The sequence below is a fragment of the Taudactylus pleione genome, unplaced genomic scaffold (assembly GCF_031769625.1).
Source record: "Taudactylus pleione unplaced genomic scaffold, aTauple2 ptg000652l, whole genome shotgun sequence".
In the NCBI taxonomy this organism is placed as follows: Eukaryota; Metazoa; Chordata; class Amphibia; order Anura; family Myobatrachidae; genus Taudactylus; species Taudactylus pleione.
Window position 1 is genome coordinate 2,692,223 of NW_028285054.1, and position 22,790 is coordinate 2,715,012.

Genomic DNA, 22,790 nt, shown 5'->3' on the forward strand with positions numbered 1-22,790 from the left:
GATGGGGATAGAGGCAATGATGTGAGGAGAGGGATAGAGGTGAGCGGAACAGCACAAAGCAAGAGTTAGATAGTGGAATAAGCTTTAAAAAATATATACCAGTAAAACTAATGGATGAGCGATTGTTGGTCACAGTGGCATGAGCAGTGCACATTTAGATTTAGGCAGAGTATTCGCTCATAATGCAAAAGGCTATACAAAATCTAAATAAGCCATTGGCCATTAAAATATAAAGGATGTAGTTATAGTAATGGCCAGTAGATGGCATTGATAAGCTGTTTTTCTCATTGTAATGACATCACACTGAGAGAGATTCCTATGTTAGAGAGCAGGCTGTTTTCATTGCCAGGCACTGTGGTGTGTGTCTGTAATCCCATTTACTTGGGAAGCTGAGGTTGGAGGAGTGTTTGAGTCCAGGAGTTCTGGTCCCCATTGAGCTATATTGATTGGGTGTCCACACTAAGTTCAGCATCAATATGGTGACTCTGGGGGAGCTCAGAGCTACCAGGTTGCTTAAAAAGAGGTGAACCGGCCCAGGTTGGAAACAGAGCAGGTCAAACCCCCTGTGCTTATCAGTAGTGGGATTGCACCTGTGAATAGCCAGTGTAGAGCAGCCTGGACAACAAAGCACAACACAGTTTCTTTATTATGTTGTTTTACTCATTCATTTTTATGATAATTTGATACCAGAGTGGTTAAAAATATTCATTATAATTTGTATATAGAGCAGCATGAACAACACAGCTCCATTGTATCATTACTGTAAGTTTTCTTGTTTTATATTATTGAGGTTTTTTTTTTTCAGAACTGTGATTCTTAGATGATGTGCATCATTTTGTAAGCAAAAATAATGATGAACATTAAAGTTACCCATTTCCCACTGACTATATACAGTAACCCATTTGCTGCTATCTACAGTTACTATTTAAATAAAGTTTTTTTATCATTTGCCCATGAACATAATACTGTTATTATATAATGTCCAGTATGATGAAATATAAATATTCTACTAGAATTCTGTAGGCTGGTCCCATACTCGCACATTTACCACTTTTATGGCTCCAGCTTCATGCACATGTCCCATCAGATCATCAAAATAATGACTTCTGCACAAAGTGTTTAAGGAGACATGGGTGCTGTTTTTCTTGTGGGCATCAGTGACTTACCAACCAGTGAAATCATGTTAGTTAGGGATGTTTTGCATGTGATGTGGTTGGAGTGAGATATGTGGATGGGGATAGAGGCAATGATGTGAGGAGAGGGATAGAGGTGAGCGGAATAGCACAAAGCAAGAGTTGGATAGTGGAATAAGCTTTAAAAAATATATACCAGTAAAACTAATGGATGAGCGATTGTGGGGCACAGTGGCATGAGCAGTGCACATTTATATTTAGGCAGAGTATTCGCTCATAATGCAAAAGGCTATAGAAAATCTAAATAAGCCATTGGCCATTAAAATATAAAGGATGTAGTTATAGTAATGGCCAGTAGATGGCATTGATAAGCTGTTTTTCTCATTGTAATGACATCACACTGAGAGAGATTCCTATGTTAGAGAGCAGGCTGTTTTCGTTGGCGGGCACTGTAGTGTGTGTCTGTAATCCCAGTTACTTGGGAGGCTGAGGCTGGAGGAGTGTTTGAGTCCAGGAGTTCTGGTCCCCATTGAGCTATGTTGATTGGGTGTCCACACTAAGTTCAGCATCAATATGGTGACTCTGGGGGAGCTCAGAGCTACCAGGTTGCTTAAAAAGAGGTGAACCGGCCCAGGTTGGAAACAGAGCAGGTCAAACCCCCTGTGCTTATCAGTAGTGGGATTGCACCTGTGAATAGCCAGTGTAGAGCAGCCTGGACAACAAAGCACAACACAGTTTCTTTATTATGTTGTTTTACTCATTCATTTTTATGATAATTTGATACCAGAGTGGTTAAAAATATTTATTATAATTTGTATATAGAGCAGCATGAACAACACAGCTCCATTGTATCATTACTGTAAGTTTTCTTGTTTTATATTATTGAGTATTTTTTTTTTCAGAACTGTCATTCTTAGATGATGTGCATCATTTTGTAAGCAAAATAATGATGAACATTAAAGTTACCCATTTCCCACTGACTATATACAGTAACCCATTTGTTGCTATCTACAGTTACTATTTAAATAAAGGTTTTTTATCATTTGCCCATGAACATAATACTGTTATTATATAATGTCCAGTATGATGAAATATAAATATTCTACTAGAATTCTGTAGGCTGGTCCCATACGCGCACATTTACCACTTTTATGGCTCCAGCTTCATGCACATGTCCCATCAGATCATCAAAATAATGACTTCTGCACAGAGTGTTTAAGGAGACATGGGTGCTGTTTTTCTTGTGGGCATCAGTGACTTACCAACCAGTGAAATCATGTTAGTTAGGGATGTTTTGCATGTGATGTGGTTGGAGTGAGATATGTGGATGGGGATAGAGGCAATGATGTGAGGAGAGGGATAGAGGTGAGCGGAATAGCACAAAGCAAGAGTTGGATAGTGGAATAAGCTTTAAAAAATATATACCAGTAAAACTAATGGATGAGCGATTGTGGGGCACAGTGGCATGAGCAGTGCACATTTATATTTAGGCAGAGTATTCGCTCATAATGCAAAAGGCTATACAAAATCTAAATAAGCCATTGGCCATTAAAATATAAAGGATGTAGTTATAGTAATGGCCAGTAGATGGCATTGATAAGCTGTTTTTCTCATTGTAATGACATCACACTGAGAGAGATTCCTATGTTAGAGAGCAGGCTGTTTTCGTTGCCAGGCACTGTGGTGTGTGTCTGTAATCCCAGTTACTTGGGAGGCTGAGGTTGGAGGAGTGTTTGAGTCCAGGAGTTCTGGTCCCCATTGAGCTATGTTGATTGGGTGTCCACACTAAGTTCTGCATCAATATGGTGAATCTGGGGGAGCTCAGAGCTACCAGGTTGCTTAAAAAGAGGTGAACCGGCCCAGGTTGGAAACAGAGCAGGTCAAACCCCCTGTGCTTATCAGTAGTGGGATTGCACCTGTGAATAGCCAGTGTAGAACAGCCTGGACAACAAAGCACAACACAGTTTCTTTATTATGTTGTTTTACTCATTCATTTTTATGATAATTTGATACCAGAGTGGTTAAAAATATTTATTATAATTTGTATATAGAGCAGCATGAACAACACAGCTCCATTGTATCATTACTGTAAGTTTTCTTGTTTTATATTATTGAGTATTTTTTTTTTCAGAACTTTCATTCTTAGATGATGTGCATCATTTTGTAAGCAAAAATAATGATGAACATTAAAGTTACCCATTTCCCACTGACTATATACAGTAACCCATTTGTTGCTATCTACAGTTACTATTTAAATAAAGTTTTTTTATCATTTGCCCATGAACATAATACTGTTATTATATAATGTCCAGTATGATGAAATATAAATATTCTACTAGAATTCTGTAGGCTGGTCCCATACTCGCACATTTACCACTTTTATGGCTCCAGCTTCATGCACATGTCCCATCAGATCATCAAAATAATGACTTCTGCACAGAGTGTTTAAGGAGACATGGGTGCTGTTTTTCTTGTGGGCATCAGTGACTTACCAACCAGTGAAATCATGTTAGTTAGGGATGTTTTGCATGTGATGTGGTTGGAGTGAGATATGTGGATGGGGATAGAGGCAATGATGTGAGGAGAGGGATAGAGGTGAGCAGAATAGCACAAAGCAAGAGTTGGATAGTGGAATAAGCTTTAAAAAATATATACCAGTAAAACTAATGGATGAGCGATTGTGGGGCACAGTGGCATGAGCAGTGCACATTTATATTTAGGCAGAGTATTCGCTCATAATGCAAAAGGCTATACAAAATCTAAATAAGCCATTGGCCATTAAAATATAAAGGATGTAGTTATAGTAATGGCCAGTAGATGGCATTGATAAGCTGTTTTTCTCATTGTAATGACATCACACTGAGAGAGATTCCTATGTTAGAGAGCAGGCTGTTTTCATTGCCGGGCACTGTAGTGTGTGTCTGTAATCCCAGTTACTTGGGAGGCTGAGGCTGGAGGAGTGTTTGAGTCCATGAGTTCTGGTCCCCATTGAGCTATGTTGATTGGGTGTCCACACTAAGTTCAGCATCAATATGGTGACTCTGGGGGAGCTCAGAGCTACCAGGTTGCTTAAAAAGAGGTGAATCGGCCCAGGTTGGAAACAGAGCAGGTCAAACCCCCTGTGCTTATCAGTAGTGGGATTGCACCTGTGAATAGCCAGTGTAGAGCAGCCTGGACAACAAAGCACAACACAGTTTCTTTATTATGTTGTTTTACTCATTCATTTTTATGATAATTTGATACCAGAGTGGTTAAAAATATTTATTATAATTTGTATATAGAGCAGCATGAACAACACAGCTCCATTGTATCATTACTGTAAGTTTTCTTGTTTTATATTATTGAGTATTTTTTTTTTCAGAACTGTCATTCTTAGATGATGTGCATCATTTTGTAAGCAAAAATAATGATGAACATTAAAGTTACCCATTTCCCACTGACTATATACAGTAACCCATTTGTTGCTATCTACAGTTACTATTTAAATAAAGGTTTTTTATCATTTGCCCATGAACATAATACTGTTATTATATAATGTCCAGTATGATGAAATATAAATATTCTACTAGAATTCTGTAGGCTGGTCCCATACTCGCACATTTACCACTTTTATGGCTCCAGCTTCATGCACATGTCCCATCAGATCATCAAAATAATGACTTCTGCACAGAGTGTTTAAGGAGACATGGGTGCTGTTTTTCTTGTGGGCATCAGTGACTTACCAACCAGTGAAATCATGTTAGTTAGGGATGTTTTGCATGTGATGTGGTTGGAGTGAGATATGTGGATGGGGATAGAGGCAATGATGTGAGGAGAGGGATAGAGGTGAGCGGAATAGCACAAAGCAAGAGTTGGATAGTGGAATAAGCTTTAAAAAATATATACCAGTAAAACTAATGGATGAGCGATTGTGGGGCACAGTGGCATGAGCAGTGCACATTTATATTTAGGCAGAGTATTCGCTCATAATGCAAAAGGCTATACAAAATCTAAATAAGCCATTGGCCATTAAAATATAAAGGATGTAGTTATAGTAATGGCCAGTAGATGGCATTGATAAGCTGTTTTTCTCATTGTAATGACATCACACTGAGAGAGATTCCTATGTTAGAGAGCAGGCTGTTTTCCTTGCTGGGCACTGTGGTGTGTGTCTGTAATCCCAGTTTCTTGGGAGGCTGAGGCTGGAGGAGTGTTTGAGTCCAGGAGTTCTGGTCCCCATTGAGCTATGTTGATTGGGTGTCCACACTAAGTTCAGCATCAATATGGTGACTCTGGGGGAGCTCAGAGCTACCAGGTTGCTTAAAAAGAGGTGAACCGGCCCAGGTTGGAAACAGAGCAGGTCAAACCCCCTGTGCTTATCAGTAGTGGGATTGTACCTGTGAATAGCCAGTGTAGAGCAGCCTGGACAACAAAGCACAACACAGTTTCTTTATTATGTTTTACTCATTCATTTTTATGATAATTTGATACCAGAGTGGTTAAAAATATTCATTATAATTTGTATATAGAGCAGCATGAACAACACAGCTCCATTGTATCATTACTGTAAGTTTTCTTGTTTTATATTATTGAGTATTTTTTTTTTCAGAACTGTCATTCTTAGATGATGTGCATCATTTTGTAAGCAAAAATAATGATGAACATTAAAGTTACCCATTTCCCACTGACTATATACAGTAACCCATTTGTTGCTATCTACAGTTACTATTTAAATAAAGGTTTTTTATCATTTGCCCATGAACATAATACTGTTATTATATAATGTCCAGTATGATGAAATATAAATATTCTACTAGAATTCTTTAGGCTGGTCCCATACTCGCACATTTACCACTTTTATGGCTCCTGCTTCATGCACATGTCCCATCAGATCATCAAAATAATGACTTCTGCACAGAGTGTTTAAGGAGACATAGGTGCTGTTCTTCTTGTTGGCATCAGTGACTTGCCAACCAGTGAAATCATGTTAGTTAGGGATGTTTTGCATGTGATGTGGGTGGAGTGAGATATGTGGATGGGGATAGAGGCAATGATGTGAGGAGAGGGATAGAGGTGAGCGGAATAGCACAAAGCAAGAGTTAGATAGTGGAATAAGCTTTAAAAAATATATACCAGTAAAACTAATGGATGAGCGATTGAGGTGCACAGTGGCATGAGCAGTGCACATTTATATTTAGGCAGAGTATTCGCTCATAATGCAAAAGGCTATACAAAATCTAAATAAGCCATTGGCCATTAAAATATAATGGATGTACTTATAGTAATGGCCAGTAGATGGCATTGATAAGCTGTTTTTCTCATTGTAATGACATCACACTGAGAGAGATTCCTATGTTAGAGAGCAGGCTGTTTTCCTTGCTGGGCACTGTGGTGTGTGTCTGTAATCCCAGCTGTTTGGGAGGCTGAGGCTGAAGGAGTGTTTGAGTCCAGGAGTTCTGGTCCCCATTGAGCTATGTTGATTGGGTGTCCACACTAAGTTCAGCATCAATATGGTGAATCTGGGGGAGCTCAGAGCTACCAGGTTGCTTAAAAAGAGGTGACCCGGCCCAGGTTGGAAACAGAGCAGGTCAAACCCCCTGTGCTTATCAGTAGTGGGATTGCACCCGTGAATAGCCAGTGTAGAGCAGCCTGGACAACAAAGCACAACACAGTTTCTTTATTATGTTGTTTTACTCATTAATTTTTATGATAATTTGATACCAGAGTGGTTAAAAATATTTATTATAATTTGTATATAGAGCAGCATGAACAACACAGCTCCATTGTATCATTACTGTAAGTTTTCTTGCGTTATATTATTGAGTATTTTTTTTCAGAACTTTCATTCTTAGATGATGTGCATCATTTTGTAAGTAAAAATAATGATGAACATTAAAGTTACCCATTTCCCACTGACTATATACAGTAACCCATTTGTTGCTAACTACACAGTTACTATTTAAATAAAGTTTTTTTATCATTTGCCCATGAACATAATACTGTTATTATATAATGTCCAGTATGATGAAATATAAATATTCTACTCGAATTCTGTAGGCTGGTCCCATACTCGCACATTTACCACTTTTATGGCTCCAGCTTCATGCACATGTCCCATCAGATCATCAAAATGATGACTTCTGCACAGAGTATTTAAGGAGACATGGGTGCTGTTTTTCTTGTGGGCATCAGTGACTTACCAACCAGTGAAATCATGTTAGTTAGGGATGTTTTGCATGTGATGTGGTTGGAGTGAGATATGTGGATGGGGATAGAGGCAATGATGTGAGGAGAGGGATAGAGGTGAGCGGAATAGCACAAAGCAAGAGTTAGATAGTGGAATAAGCTTTAAAAAATATATACCAGTAAAACTAATGGATGAGCGATTGTTGGTCACAGTGGCATGAGCAGTGCACATTTATATTTAGGCAGAGTATTCGCTCATAATGCAAAAGCCTATACAAAATCTAAATAAGCCATTGGCCATTAAAATATAAAGGATGTAGTTATAGTAATGGCCAGTAGATGGCATTGATAAGCTGTTTTTCTCATTGTAATGACATCACACTGAGAGAGATTCCTATGTTAGAGAGCAGGCTGTTTTTGTTGCCAGGCACTGTGGTGTGTGTCTGTAATCCCAGTTACTTGGGAGGCTGAGGTTGGAGGAGTGTTTGAGTCCAGGAGTTCTGGTCCCCATTGAGCTATGTTGATTGGGTGTCCACACTAAGTTCTGCATCAATATAGTGACTCTGGGGGAGCTCAGAGCTACCAGGTTGCTTAAAAAGAGGTGAACCGGCCCAGGTTGGAAACAGAGCAGGTCAAACCCCCTGTGCTTATCAGTAGTGGGATTGCACCTGTGAATAGCCAGTGTAGAGCAGCCTGGACAACAAAGCACAACACAGTTTCTTTATTATGTTGTTTTACTCATTCATTTTTATGATAATTTGATACCAGAGTGGTTAAAAATATTTATTATAATTTGTATATAGAGCAGCATGAACAATACAGCTCCATTGTATCATTACTGTAAGTTTTCTTGTTTTATATTATTGAGTATTTTTTTTTTCAGAACTGTCATTCTTAGATGATGTGCATCATTTTGTAAGCAAAAATAATGATGAACATTAAAGTTACCCATTTCCCACTGACTATATACAGTAACCCATTTGTTGCTATCTACAGTTACTATTTAAATAAAGGTTTTTTATCATTTGCCCATGAACATAATACTGTTATTATATAATGTCCAGTATGATGAAATATAAATATTCTACTAGAATTCTGTAGGCTGGTCCCATACTCGCACATTTACCACTTTTATGGCTCCAGCTTCATGCACATGTCCCATCAGATCATCAAAATAATGACTTCTGCACAGAGTGTTTAAGGAGACATGGGTGCTGTTTTTCTTGTGGGCATCAGTGACTTACCAACCAGTGAAATCATGTTAGTTAGGGATGTTTTGCATGTGATGTGGTTGGAGTGAGATATGTGGATGGGGATAGAGGCAATGATGTGAGGAGAGGGATAGAGGTGAGCGGAATAGCACAAAGCAAGAGTTGGATAGTGGAATAAGCTTTAAAAAATATATACCAGTAAAACTAATGGATGAGCGATTGTGGGGCACAGTGGCATGAGCAGTGCACATTTATATTTAGGCAGAGTATTCGCTCATAATGCAAAAGGCTATACAAAATCTAAATAAGCCATTGGCCATTAAAATATAAAGGATGTAGTTATAGTAATGGCCAGTAGATGGCATTGATAAGCTGTTTTTCTCATTGTAATGACATCACACTGAGAGAGATTCCTATGTTAGAGAGCAGGCTGTTTTCCTTGCTGGGCACTGTGGTGTGTGTCTGTAATCCCAGCTGTTTGGGAGGCTGAGGCTGAAGGAGTGTTTGAGTCCAGGAGTTCTGGTCCCCATTGAGCTATGTTGATTGGGTGTCCACACTAAGTTCAGCATCAATATGGTGAATCTGGGGGAGCTCAGAGCTACCAGGTTGCTTAAAAAGAGGTGACCCGGCCCAGGTTGGAACAGAGCAGGTCAAACCCCCTGTGCTTATCAGTAGTGGGATTGCACCCGTGAATAGCCAGTGTAGAGCAGCCTGGACAACAAAGCACAACACAGTTTCTTTATTATGTTGTTTTACTCATTAATTTTTATGATAATTTGATGCCAGAGTGGTTAAAAATATTTATTATAATTTGTATATAGAGCAGCATGAACAACACAGCTCCATTGTATCATTACTGTAAGTTTTCTTGTGTTATATTATTGAGTATTTTTTTTTTCAGAACTTTCATTCTTAGATGATGTGCATCATTTTGTAAGCAAAAATAATGATGAACATTAAAGTTACCCATTTCCCACTGACTATATACAGTAACCCATTTGTTGCTAACTACACAGTTACTATTTAAATAAAGTTTTTTTATCATTTGCCCATGAACATAATACTGTTATTATATAATGTCCAGTATGATGAAATATAAATATTCTACTAGAATTCTGTAGGCTGGTCTCATACTCGCACATTTACCACTTTTATGGCTCCAGCTTCATGCACATGTCCCATCAGATCATCAAAATAATGACTTCTGCACAGAGTATTTAAGGAGACATGGGTGCTGTTTTTCTTGTGGGCATCAGTGACTTACCAACCAGTGAAATCATGTTAGTTAGGGATGTTTTGCATGTGATGTGGTTGGAGTGAGATATGTGGATGGGGATAGAGGCAATGATGTGAGGAGAGGGATAGAGGTGAGCGGAATAGCACAAAGCAAGAGTTAGATAGTGGAATAAGCTTTAAAAAATATATACCAGTAAAACTAATGGATGAGCGATTGTTGGTCACAGTGGCATGAGCAGTGCACATTTATATTTAGGCAGAGTATTCGCTCATAATGCAAAAGGCTATACAAAATCTAAATAAGCCATTGGCCATTAAAATATAAAGGATGTAGTTATAGTAATGGCCAGTAGATGGCATTGATAAGCTGTTTTTCTCATTGTAATGACATCACACTGAGAGAGATTCCTATGTTAGAGAGCAGGCTGTTTTCGTTGCCAGGCACTGTGGTGTGTGTCTGTAATCCCAGTTACTTGGGAGGCTGAGGTTGGAGGAGTGTTTGAGTCCAGGAGTTCTGGTCCCCATTGAGCTATGTTGATTGGGTGTCCACACTAAGTTCAGCATCAATATGGTGACTCTGGGGGAGCTCAGTGCTACCAGGTTGCTTAAAAAGAGGTGAACCGGCCCAGGTTGGAAACAGAGCAGGTCAAACCCCCTGTGCTTATCAGTAGTGGGATTGCACCTGTGAATAGCCAGTGTAGAGCAGCCTGGACAACAAAGCACAACACAGTTTCTTTATTATGTTGTTTTACTCATTCATTTTTATGATAATTTGATACCAGAGTGGTTAAAAATATTTATTATAATTTGTATATAGAGCAGCATGAACAACACAGCTCCATTGTATCATTACTGTAAGTTTTCTTGTTTTATATGATTGAGTATTTTTTTTTTCAGAACTGTCATTCTTAGATGATGTGCATCATTTTGTAAGCAAAAATAATGATGAACATTAAAGTTACCCATTTCCCACTGACTATATACAGTAACCCATTTGTTGCTATCTACAGTTACTATTTAAATAAAGGTTTTTTATCATTTGCCCATGAACATAATACTGTTATTATATAATGTCCAGTATGATGAAATATAAATATTCTACTAGAATTCTGTAGGCTGGTCCCATACTCGCACATTTACCACTTTTATGGCTCCAGCTTCATGCACATGTCCCATCAGATCATCAAAATAATGACTTCTGCACAGAGTGTTTAAGGAGACATGGGTGCTGTTTTTCTTGTGGGCATCAGTGACTTACCAACCAGTGAAATCATGTTAGTTAGGGATGTTTTGCATGTGATGTGGTTGGAGTGAGATATGTGGATGGGGATAGAGGCAATGATGTGAGGAGAGGGATAGAGGTGAGCGGAATAGCACAAAGCAAGAGTTGGATAGTGGAATAAGCTTTAAAAATTATATACCAGTAAAACTAATGGATGAGCGATTGTGGGGCACAGTGGCATGAGCAGTGCACATTTATATTTAGGCAGAGTATTCGCTCATAATGCAAAAGGCTATACAAAATCTAAATAAGCCATTGGCCATTAAAATATAAAGGATGTAGTTATAGTAATGGCCAGTAGATGGCATTGATAAGCTGTTTTTCTCATTGTAATGACATCACACTGAGAGAGATTCCTATGTTAGAGAGCAGGCTGTTTTCGTTGTCGGGCACTGTAGTGTGTGTCTGTAATCCCAGTTACTTGGGAGGCTGAGGCTGGAGGAGTGTTTGAGTCCAGGAGTTCTGGTCCCCATTGAGCTATGTTGATTGGGTGTCCACACTAAGTTCAGCATCAATATGGTGACTCTGGGGGAGCTCAGAGCTACCAGGTTGCTTAAAAAGAGGTGAACCGGCCCAGGTTGGAAACAGAGCAGGTCAAACCCCCTGTGCTTATCAGTAGTGGGATTGCACCTGTGAATAGCCAGTGTAGAGCAGCCTGGACAACAAAGCACAACACAGTTTCTTTATTATGTTGCTTTACTCATTAATTTTTATGATAATTTGAAACCAGCGTGGTAAAAAATATTTATTATAATTTGTATATAGAGCAACATGAACAACACAGCTCCAGTGTATCATTACTGTAAGTTTTCTTGTGTTATATTATTGAGTATTTTTTTTTTTCAGAACTGTCATTCTTAGATGATGTGCATCATTTTGTAAGCAAAAATAATGATGAACATTAGATACCCATTTCCCACTGACTATATACAGTAACCCATTTGTTGCTATCTACAGTTACTATTTAAATAAAGTTTTTTTATCATTTGCCCATGAACATAATACTGTTATTATATAATGTCCAGTATGATGAAATATAAATATTCTACTAGAATTCTTTAGGCTGGTCCCATACTCGCACATTTACCACTTTTATGGCTCCAGCTTCATGCACATGTCCCATCAGATCATCAAAATAATGACTTCTGCACAGAGTGTTTAAGGAGACATGGGTGCTGTTTTTCTTGTGGGCATCAGTGACTTACCAACCAGTGAAATCATGTTAGTTAGGGATGTTTTGCATGTGATGTGGTTGGAGTGAGATATGTGGATGGGGATAGAGGCAATGATGTGAGGAGAGGGATAGAGGTGAGCGGAATAGCACAAAGCAAGAGTTGGATAGTGGAATAAGCTTTAAAAAATATATACCAGTAAAACTAATGGATGAGCAATTGTGGGGCACAGTGGCATGAGCAGTGCACATTTATATTTAGGCAGAGTATTCGCTCATAATGCAAAAGGCTATACAAAATCTAAATAAGCCATTGGCCATTAAAATATAAAGGATGTAGTTATAGTAATGGCCAGTAGATGGCATTGATAAGCTGTTTTTCTCATTGTAATGACATCACACTGAGAGAGATTCCTATGTTAGAGAGCAGGCTGTTTTCGTTGCCGGGCACTGTAGTGTGTGTCTGTAATCCCAGTTACTTGGGAGGCTGAGGCTAGAGGAGTGTTTGAGTCCAGGAGTTCTGGTCCCCATTGAGCTATGTTGATTGGGTGTCCACACTAAGTTCAGCATCAATATGGTGACTCTGGGGGAGCTCAGAGCTACCAGGTTGCTTAAAAAGAGGTGAACCGGCCCAGGTTGGAAACAGAGCAGGTCAAACCCCCTGTGCTTATCAGTAGTGGGATTGCACCTGTGAATAGCCAGTGTAGAGCAGCCTGGACAACAAAGCACAACACAGTTTCTTTATTATGTTGTTTTACTCATTCATTTTTATGATAATTTGATACCAGAGTGGTTAAAAATATTTATTATAATTTGTATATAGAGCAGCATGAACAACACAGCTCCATTGTATCATTACTGTAAGTTTTCTTGTTTTATATTATTGAGTATTTTTTTTTTCAGAACTGTCATTCTTAGATGATGTGCATCATTTTGTAAGCAAAAATAATGATGAACATTAAAGTTACCCATTTCCCACTGACTATATACAGTAACCCATTTGTTGCTATCTACAGTTACTATTTAAATAAAGGTTTTTTATCATTTGCCCATGAACATAATACTGTTATTATATAATGTCCAGTATGATGAAATATAAATATTCTACTAGAATTCTGTAGGCTGGTCCCATACTCGCACATTTACCACTTTTATGGCTCCTGCTTCATGCACATGTCCCATCAGATCATCAAAATAATGACTTCTGCACAGAGTGTTTAAGGAGACATGGGTGCTGTTTTTCTTGTGGGCATCAGTGACTTACCAACCAGTGAAATCATGTTAGTTAGGGATGTTTTGCATGTGATGTGGTTGGAGTGAGATATGTGGATGGGGATAGAGGCAATGATGTGAGGAGAGGGATAGAGGTGAGCGGAATAGCACAAAGCAAGAGTTAGATAGTGGAATAAGCTTTAAAAAATATATACCAGTAAAACTAATGGATGAGCGATTGTTGGTCACAGTGGCATGAGCAGTGCACATTTATATTTAGGCAGAGTATTCGCTCATAATGCAAAAGGCTATACAAAATCTAAATAAGCCATTGGCCATTAAAATATAAAGGATGTAGTTATAGTAATGGCCAGTAGATGGCATTGATAAGCTGTTTTTCTCATTGTAATGACATCACACTGAGAGAGATTCCTATGTTAGAGAGCAGGCTGTTTTTGTCGCCGGGCACTGTGGTGTGTGTCTGTAATCCCAGTTACTTGGGAGGCTGAGGCTGGAGGAGTGTTTGAGTCCAGGAGTTCTGGTCCCCATTGAGCTATGTTGATTGGGTGTCCACACTAAGTTCAGCATCAATATGGTGACTCTGGGGGAGCTCAGAGCTACCAGGTTGCTTAAAAAGAGGTGAACCGGCCCAGGTTGGAAACAGAGCAGGTCAAACCCTCTGTGCTTATCAGTAGTGGGATTGTACCTGTGAATAGCCAGTGTAGAGCAGCCTGGACAACAAAGCACAACACAGTTTCTTTATTATGTTGTTTTACTCATTCATTTTTATGATAATTTGATACCAGAGTGGTTAAAAATATTCATTATAATTTGTATATAGAGCAGCATGAACAACACAGCTCCATTGTATCATTACTGTAAGTTTTCTTGTTTTATATTATTGAGTATTTTTTTTTTCAGAACTGTCATTCTTAGATGATGTGCATCATTTTGTAAGCAAAAATAATGATGAACATTAAAGTTACCCATTTCCCACTGACTATATACAGTAACCCATTTGTTGCTATCTACAGTTACTATTTAAATAAAGGTTTTTTATCATTTGCCCATGAACATAATACTGTTATTATATAATGTCCAGTATGATGAAATATAAATATTCTACTAGAATTCTTTAGGCTGGTCCCATACTCGCACATTTACCACTTTTATGGCTCCAGCTTCATGCACATGTCCCATCAGATCATCAAAATAATGACTTCTGCACAGAGTATTTAAGGAGACATGGGTGCTGTTCTTCTTGTGGGCATCAGTAAAATGCCAATCAGTGAAATCATGTTAGTTAGGGATGTTTTGCATGTGATGTGGGTGGAGTGGGATATGTGGATGGGGATAGAGGCAATGATGTGAGGAGAGGGATAGAGGTGAGCGGAATAGCACAAAGCAAGAGTTAGATAGTGGAATAAGCTTTAAAAAATATATACCAGTAAAACTAATGGATGAGCGATTGTGGGGCACAGTGGCATGAGCAGTGCACATTTATATTTAGGCAGAGTATTCGCCTCTAATGCTAAAGGCTATACAAAATCTAAATAAGCCATTGGCCATTAAAATATAAAGGATGTAGTTATAGTAATGGCCAGTAGATGGCATTGATAAGCTGTTTTTCTCATTGTAATGACATCACACTGAGAGAGATTCCTATGTTAGAGAGCAGGCTGTTTTCCTTGCTGGGCACTGTGGTGTGTGTCTGTAATCCCAGCTACTTGGGAGGTTAAGGGTGGAGGAGTGTTTGAGTCCAGGAATTCTGGTCCCCATTGAGCTATGTTGATAGGGTGTCCACACTAAGTTCAGCATCAATATGGTGACTCTGGGGGGGCTCAGAGCTACCAGGTTGCTTAAAAAGAGGTGAACCGGTCCAGGTTGGAAACAGAGCAGGTCAAACCCCCTGTGCTTATCAGTAGTGGGATTGCACCCGTGAATAGCCAGTGTAGAGCAGCCTGGACAACAAAGCACAACACAGTTTCTTTATTATGTTGTTTTACTCATTAATTTTTATGATAATTTGATACCAGAGTGGTTAAAAATATTTATTATAATTTGTATATAGAGCAGCATGAACAACACAGCTCCATTGTATCATTACTGTAAGTTTTCTTGTGTTATATTATTGAGTATTTTTTTTTCAGAACTTTCATTCTTAGATGATGTGCATCATTTTGTAAGCAAAAATAATGATGAACATTAAAGTTACCCATTTCCCACTGACTATATACAGTAACCCATTTGTTGCTAACTACACAGTTACTATTTAAATAAAGTTTTTTTATCATTTGCCCATGAACATAATACTGTTATTATATAATGTCCAGTATGATGAAATATAAATATTCTACTAGAATTCTGTAGGCTGGTCTCATACTCGCACATTTACCACTTTTATGGCTCCAGCTTCATGCACATGTCCCATCAGATCATCAAAATAATGACTTCTGCACAGAGTATTTAAGGAGACATGGGTGCTGTTTTTCTTGTGGGCATCAGTGACTTACCAACCAGTGAAATCATGTTAGTTAGGGATGTTTTGCATGTGATGTGGTTGGAGTGAGATATGTGGATGGGGATAGAGGCAATGATGTGAGGAGAGGGATAGAGGTGAGCGGAACAGCAAAAAGCAAGAGTTAGATAGTGGAATAAGCTTTAAAAAATATATACCAGTAAAACTAATGGATGAGCGATTGTTGGTCACAGTGGCATGAGCAGTGCACATTTATATTTAGGCAGAGTATTCGCTCATAATGCAAAAGGCTATACAAAATCTAAATAAGCCATTGGCCATTAAAATATAAAGGATGTAGTTATAGTAATGGCCAGTAGATGGCATTGATAAGCTGTTTTTCTCATTGTAATGACATCACACTGAGAGAGATTCCTATGTTAGAGAGCAGGCTGTTTTCGCTGTCGGGCACTGTAGTGTGTGTCTGTAATCCCAGTTACTTGGGAGGCTGAGGCTGGAGGAGTGTTTGAGTCCAGGAGTTCTGGTCCCCATTGAGCTATGTTGATTGGGTGTCCACACTAAGTTCAGCATCAATATGGTGACTCTGGGGGAGCTCAGAGCTACCAGGTTGCTTAAAAAGAGGTGAACCGGCCCAGGTTGGAAACAGAGCAGGTCAAACCCCCTGTGCTTATCAGTAGTGGGATTGCACCTGTGAATAGCCAGTGTAGAGCAGCCTGGACAACAAAGCACAACACAGTTTCTTTATTATGTTGTTTTACTCATTCATTTTTATGATAATTTGATACCAGAGTGGTTAAAAATATTTATTATAATTTGTATATAGAGCAGCATGAACAACACAGCTCCATTGTATCATTACTGTAAGTTTTCTTGTTTTATATTATTGAGTATTTTTTTTTTCAGAACTGTCATTCTTAGATGATGTGCATCATTTTGTAAGCAAAATAATGATGAACATTAAAGTTACCCATTTCCCACTGACTATATACAGTAACCCATTTGTTGCTATCTACAGTTACTATTTAAATAAAGGTTTTTTATCATTTGCCCATGAACATAATACTGTTATTATATAATGTCCAGTATGATGAAATATAAATATTCTACTAGAATTCTGTAGGCTGGTCCCATACTCGCACATTTACCACTTTTATGGCTCCTGCTTCATGCACATGTCCCATCAGATCATCAAAATAATGACTTCTGCACAGAGTGTTTAAGGAGACATAGGTGCTGTTCTTCTTGTTGGCATCAGTGACTTGCCAACCAGTGAAATCATGTTAGTTAGGGATGTTTTGCATGTGATGTGGGTGGAGTGAGATATGTGGATGGGGATAGAGGCAATGATGTGAGGAGAGGGATAGAGGTGAGCGGAATAGCACAAAGCAAGAGTTAGATAGTGGAATAAGCTTTAAAAAATATATACCAGTAAAACTAATGGATGAGCGATTGAGGTGCACAGTGGCATGAGCAGTGCACATTTATATTTAGGCAGAGTATTCGCTCATAATGCAAAAGGCTATACAAAATCTAAATAAGCCATTGGCCATTAAAATATAATGGATGTACTTATAGTAATGGCCAGTAGATGGCATTGATAAGCTGTTTTTCTCATTGTAATGACATCACACTGAGAGAGATTCCTATGTTAGAGAGCAGGCTGTTTTCCTTGCTGGGCACTGTGGTGTGTGTCTGTAATCCCAGCTGTTTGGGAGGCTGAGGCTGAAGGAGTGTTTGAGTCCAGGAGTTCTGGTCCCCATTGAGCTATGTTGATTGGGTGTCCACACTAAGTTCAGCATCAATATGGTGAATCTGGGGGAGCTCAGAGCTACCAGGTTGCTTAAAAAGAGGTGACCCGGCCCAGGTTGGAAACAGAGCAGGTCAAACCCCCTGTGCTTATCAGTAGTGGGATTGCACCCGTGAATAGCCAGTGTAGAGCAGCCTGGACAAAAAAGCACAACACAGTTTCTTTATTATGTTGTTTTACTCATTAATTTTTATGATAATTTGATACCAGAGTGGTTAAAAATATTTATTATAATTTGTATATAGAGCAGCATGAACAACACAGCTCCATTGTATCATTACTGTAAGTTTTCTTGCGTTATATTATTGAGTATTTTTTTTCAGAACTTTCATTCTTAGATGATGTGCATCATTTTGTAAGTAAAAATAATGATGAACATTAAAGTTACCCATTTCCCACTGACTATATACAGTAACCCATTTGTTGCTAACTACACAGTTACTATTTAAATAAAGTTTTTTTATCATTTGCCCATGAACATAATACTGTTATTATATAATGTCCAGTATGATGAAATATAAATATTCTACTAGAATTCTGTAGGCTGGTCCCATACTCGCACATTTACCACTTTTATGGCTCCAGCTTCATGCACATGTCCCATCAGATCATCAAAATGATGACTTCTGCACAGAGTATTTAAGGAGACATGGGTGCTGTTTTTCTTGTGGGCATCAGTGACTTACCAACCAGTGAAATCATGTTAGTTAGGGATGTTTTGCATGTGATGTGGGTGGAGTGAGATATGTGGATGGGGATAGAGGCAATGATGTGAGGAGAGGGATAGAGGTGAGCGGAATAGCACAAAGCAAGAGTTAGATAGTGGAATAAGCTTTAAAAAATATATACCAGTAAAACTAATGGATGAGCGATTGTTGGTCACAGTGGCATGAGCAGTGCACATTTATATTTAGGCAGAGTATTCGCTCATAATGCAAAAGCCTATACAAAATCTAAATAAGCCATTGGCCATTAAAATATAAAGGATGTAGTTATAGTAATGGCCAGTAGATGGCATTGATAAGCTGTTTTTCTCATTGTAATGACATCACACTGAGAGAGATTCCTATGTTAGAGAGCAGGCTGTTTTCGTTGCCAGGCACTGTGGTGTGTGTCTGTAATCCCAGTTACTTGGGAGGCTGAGGTTGGAGGAGTGTTTGAGTCCAGGAGTTCTGGTCCCCATTGAGCTATGTTGATTGGGTGTCCACACTAAGTTCTGCATCAATATGGTGACTCTGGGGGAGCTCAGAGCTACCAGGTTGCTTAAAAAGAGGTGAACCGGCCCAGGTTGGAAACAGAGCAGGTCAAACCCCCTGTGCTTATCAGTAGTGGGATTGCACCTGTGAATAGCCAGTGTAGAACAGCCTGGACAACAAAGCACAACACAGTTTCTTTATTATGTTGTTTTACTCATTCATTTTTATGATAATTTGATACCAGAGTGGTTAAAAATATTTATTATAATTTGTATATAGAGCAGCATGAACAACACAGCTCCATTGTATCATTACTGTAAGTTTTCTTGTTTTATATTATTGAGTATTTTTTTTTTCAGAACTGTCATTCTTAGATGATGTGCATTATTTTGTAAGCAAAAATAATGATGAACATTAAAGTTACCCATTTCCCACTGACTATATACAGTAACCCATTTGTTGCTATCTACAGTTACTATTTAAATAAAGTTTTTTTATCATTTGCCCATGAACATAATACTGTTATTATATAATGTCCAGTATGATGAAATATAAATATTCTACTAGAATTCTGTAGGCTGGTCCCATACTCGCACATTTACCACTTTTATGGCTCCAGCTTCATGCACATGTCCCATCAGATCATCAAAATAATGACTTCTGCACAGAGTGTTTAAGGAGACATGGGTGCTGTTTTTCTTGTGGGCATCAGTGACTTACCAACCAGTGAAATCATGTTAGTTAGGGATGTTTTGCATGTGATCTGGTTGGAGTGAGATATGTGGATGGGGATAGAGGCAATGATGTGAGGAGAGGGATAGAGGTGAGCGGAATAGCACAAAGCAAGAGTTGGATAGTGGAATAAGCTTTAAAAAATATATACCAGTAAAACTAATGGATGAGCGATTGTGGGGCACAGTGGCATGAGCAGTGCACATTTATATTTAGGCAGAGTATTCGTTCATAATGCAAAAGGCTATACAAAATCTAAATAAGCCATTGGCCATTAAAATATAAAGGATGTAGTTATAGTAATGGCCAGTAGATGGCATTGATAAGCTGTTTTTCTCATTGTAATGACATCACACTGAGAGAGATTCCTATGTTAGAGAGCAGGCTGTTTTCATTGCCGGGCACTGTAGTGTGTGTCTGTAATCCCAGTTACTTGGGAGGCTGAGGCTGGAGGAGTGTTTGAGTCCAGGAGTTCTGGTCCCCATTGAGCTATGTTGATTGGGTGTCCACACTAAGTTCAGCATCAATATGGTGACTCTGGGGGAGCTCAGAGCTACCAGGTTGCTTAAAAAGAGGTGAACCGGCCCAGGTTGGAAACAGAGCAGGTCAAACCCCCTGTGCTTATAAGTAGTGGGATTGCACCTGTGAATAGCCAGTGTAGAGCAGCCTGGACAACAAAGCACAACACAGTTTCTTTATTATGTTGTTTTACTCATTCATTTTTATGATAATTTGATACCAGAGTGGTTAAAAATATTTATTATAATTTGTATATAGAGCAGCATGAACAACACAGCTCCATTGTATCATTACTGTAAGTTTTCTTGTTTTATATTATTGAGTATTTTTTTTTTCAGAACTGTCATTCTTAGATGATGTGCATCATTTTGTAAGCAAAAATAATGATGAACATTAAAGTTACCCATTTCCCACTGACTATATACAGTAACCCATTTGTTGCTATCTACAGTTACTATTTAAATAAAGGTTTTTTATCATTTGCCCATGAACATAATACTGTTATTATATAATGTCCAGTATGATGAAATATAAATATTCTACTAGAATTCTGTAGGCTGGTCCCATACTCGCACATTTACCACTTTTATGGCTCCAGCTTCATGCACATGTCCCATCAGATCATCAAAATAATGACTTCTGCACAGAGTGTTTAAGGAGACATGGGTGCTGTTTTTCTTGTGGGCATCAGTGACTTACCAACCAGTGAAATCATGTTAGTTAGGGATGTTTTGCATGTGATGTGGTTGGAGTGAGATATGTGGATGGGGATAGAGGCAATGATGTGAGGAGAGGGATAGAGGTGAGCGGAATAGCACAAAGCAAGAGTTGGATAGTGGAATAAGCTTTAAAAAATATATACCAGTAAAACTAATGGATGAGCGATTGTGGGGCACAGTGGCATGAGCAGTGCACATTTATATTTAGGCAGAGTATTCGCTCATAATGCAAAAGGCTATACAAAATCTAAATAAGCCATTGGCCATTAAAATATAAAGGATGTAGTTATAGTAATGGCCAGTAGATGGCATTGATAAGCTGTTTTTCTCATTGTAATGACATCACACTGAGAGAGATTCCTATGTTAGAGAGCAGGCTGTTTTCCTTGCTGGACACTGTGGTGTGTGTCTGTAATCCCAGTTACTTGGGAGGCTGAGGCTGGAGGAGTGTTTGAGTCCAGGAGTTCTGGTCCCCATTGAGCTATGTTGATTGGGTGTCCACACTAAGTTCAGCATCAATATGGTGACTCTGGGGGAGCTCAGAGCTACCAGGTTGCTTAAAAAGAGGTGAACCGGCCCAGGTTGGAAACAGAGCAGGTCAAACCCCCTGTGCTTATCAGTAGTGGGATTGTACCTGTGAATAGCCAGTGTAGAGCAGCCTGGACAACAAAGCACAACACAGTTTCTTTATTATGTTGTTTTACTCATTCATTTTTATGATAATTTGATACCAGAGTGGTTAAAAATATTCATTATAATTTGTATATAGAGCAGCATGAACAACACAGCTCCATTGTATCATTACTGTAAGTTTTCTTGTTTTATATTATTGAGTATTTTTTTTTTCAGAACTGTCATTCTTAGATGATGTGCATCATTTTGTAAGCAAAAATAATGATGAACATTAAAGTTACCCATTTCCCACTGACTATATACAGTAACCCATTTGTTGCTATCTACAGTTACTATTTAAATAAAGGTTTTTTATCATTTGCCCATGAACATAATACTGTTATTATATAATGTCCAGTATGATGAAATATAAATATTCTACTAGAATTCTTTAGGCTGGTCCCATACTCGCACATTTACCACTTTTATGGCTCCTGCTTCATGCACATGTCCCATCAGATCATCAAAATAATGACTTCTGCACAGAGTGTTTAAGGAGACATAGGTGCTGTTCTTCTTGTTGGCATCAGTGACTTGCCAACCAGTGAAATCATGTTAGTTAGGGATGTTTTGCATGTGATGTGGGTGGAGTGAGATATGTGGATGGGGATAGAGGCAATGATGTGAGGAGAGGGATAGAGGTGAGCGGAATAGCACAAAGCAAGAGTTAGATAGTGGAATAAGCTTTAAAAAATATATACCAGTAAAACTAATGGATGAGCGATTGAGGTGCACAGTGGCATGAGCAGTGCACATTTATATTTAGGCAGAGTATTCGCTCATAATGCAAAAGGCTATACAAAATCTAAATAAGCCATTGGCCATTAAAATATAATGGATGTACTTATAGTAATGGCCAGTAGATGGCATTGATAAGCTGTTTTTCTCATTGTAATGACATCACACTGAGAGAGATTCCTATGTTAGAGAGCAGGCTGTTTTCCTTGCTGGGCACTGTGGTGTGTGTCTGTAATCCCAGCTGTTTGGGAGGCTGAGGCTGAAGGAGTGTTTGAGTCCAGGAGTTCTGGTCCCCATTGAGCTATGTTGATTGGGTGTCCACACTAAGTTCAGCATCAATATGGTGAATCTGGGGGAGCTCAGAGCTACCAGGTTGCTTAAAAAGAGGTGACCCGGCCCAGGTTGGAAACAGAGCAGGTCAAACCCCCTGTGCTTATCAGTAGTGGGATTGCACCCGTGAATAGCCAGTGTAGAGCAGCCTGGACAACAAAGCACAACACAGTTTCTTTATTATGTTG

At 38.7% G+C, this 22,790-nt stretch overlaps 19 non-coding genes across 19 annotated transcripts; all 19 read left to right on the top strand.

Moving 5' to 3' along the window:
* Positions 1-344: 344 nt before the first annotated feature.
* On the top strand, positions 345-644 carry LOC148478699 (signal recognition particle RNA). Its single transcript, XR_015872211.1, has one exon.
* Positions 645-1,574: 930 nt separating this feature from the next.
* On the top strand, positions 1,575-1,874 carry LOC148478700 (signal recognition particle RNA). The gene has a single exon (XR_015872095.1).
* Positions 1,875-2,803: 929 nt separating this feature from the next.
* LOC148478701 (signal recognition particle RNA) lies at positions 2,804-3,103 on the top strand. Its single transcript, XR_015872130.1, has one exon.
* A 930-nt stretch (positions 3,104-4,033) lies between these two features.
* LOC148478702 (signal recognition particle RNA) lies at positions 4,034-4,333 on the top strand. Its single transcript, XR_015872092.1, has one exon.
* A 930-nt stretch (positions 4,334-5,263) lies between these two features.
* LOC148478703 (signal recognition particle RNA) lies at positions 5,264-5,563 on the top strand. The gene has a single exon (XR_015872042.1).
* Positions 5,564-6,490: 927 nt separating this feature from the next.
* On the top strand, positions 6,491-6,790 carry LOC148478704 (signal recognition particle RNA). Its single transcript, XR_015872144.1, has one exon.
* A 930-nt stretch (positions 6,791-7,720) lies between these two features.
* On the top strand, positions 7,721-8,020 carry LOC148478705 (signal recognition particle RNA). The gene has a single exon (XR_015872167.1).
* Positions 8,021-8,950: 930 nt separating this feature from the next.
* On the top strand, positions 8,951-9,249 carry LOC148478706 (signal recognition particle RNA). Its single transcript, XR_015872236.1, has one exon.
* A 932-nt stretch (positions 9,250-10,181) lies between these two features.
* LOC148478707 (signal recognition particle RNA) lies at positions 10,182-10,481 on the top strand. The gene has a single exon (XR_015872068.1).
* A 930-nt stretch (positions 10,482-11,411) lies between these two features.
* On the top strand, positions 11,412-11,711 carry LOC148478708 (signal recognition particle RNA). The gene has a single exon (XR_015872029.1).
* Positions 11,712-12,640: 929 nt separating this feature from the next.
* On the top strand, positions 12,641-12,940 carry LOC148478709 (signal recognition particle RNA). Its single transcript, XR_015872387.1, has one exon.
* A 930-nt stretch (positions 12,941-13,870) lies between these two features.
* LOC148478710 (signal recognition particle RNA) lies at positions 13,871-14,170 on the top strand. The gene has a single exon (XR_015872076.1).
* A 930-nt stretch (positions 14,171-15,100) lies between these two features.
* LOC148478711 (signal recognition particle RNA) lies at positions 15,101-15,400 on the top strand. Its single transcript, XR_015872260.1, has one exon.
* A 931-nt stretch (positions 15,401-16,331) lies between these two features.
* Positions 16,332-16,631, top strand: LOC148478712 (signal recognition particle RNA). The gene has a single exon (XR_015872030.1).
* A 929-nt stretch (positions 16,632-17,560) lies between these two features.
* LOC148478713 (signal recognition particle RNA) lies at positions 17,561-17,860 on the top strand. The gene has a single exon (XR_015872162.1).
* Positions 17,861-18,790: 930 nt separating this feature from the next.
* LOC148478714 (signal recognition particle RNA) lies at positions 18,791-19,090 on the top strand. The gene has a single exon (XR_015872061.1).
* A 930-nt stretch (positions 19,091-20,020) lies between these two features.
* LOC148478715 (signal recognition particle RNA) lies at positions 20,021-20,320 on the top strand. Its single transcript, XR_015872091.1, has one exon.
* Positions 20,321-21,250: 930 nt separating this feature from the next.
* LOC148478716 (signal recognition particle RNA) lies at positions 21,251-21,550 on the top strand. Its single transcript, XR_015872318.1, has one exon.
* Positions 21,551-22,480: 930 nt separating this feature from the next.
* On the top strand, positions 22,481-22,780 carry LOC148478717 (signal recognition particle RNA). Its single transcript, XR_015872145.1, has one exon.
* Positions 22,781-22,790: the final 10 nt, after the last annotated feature.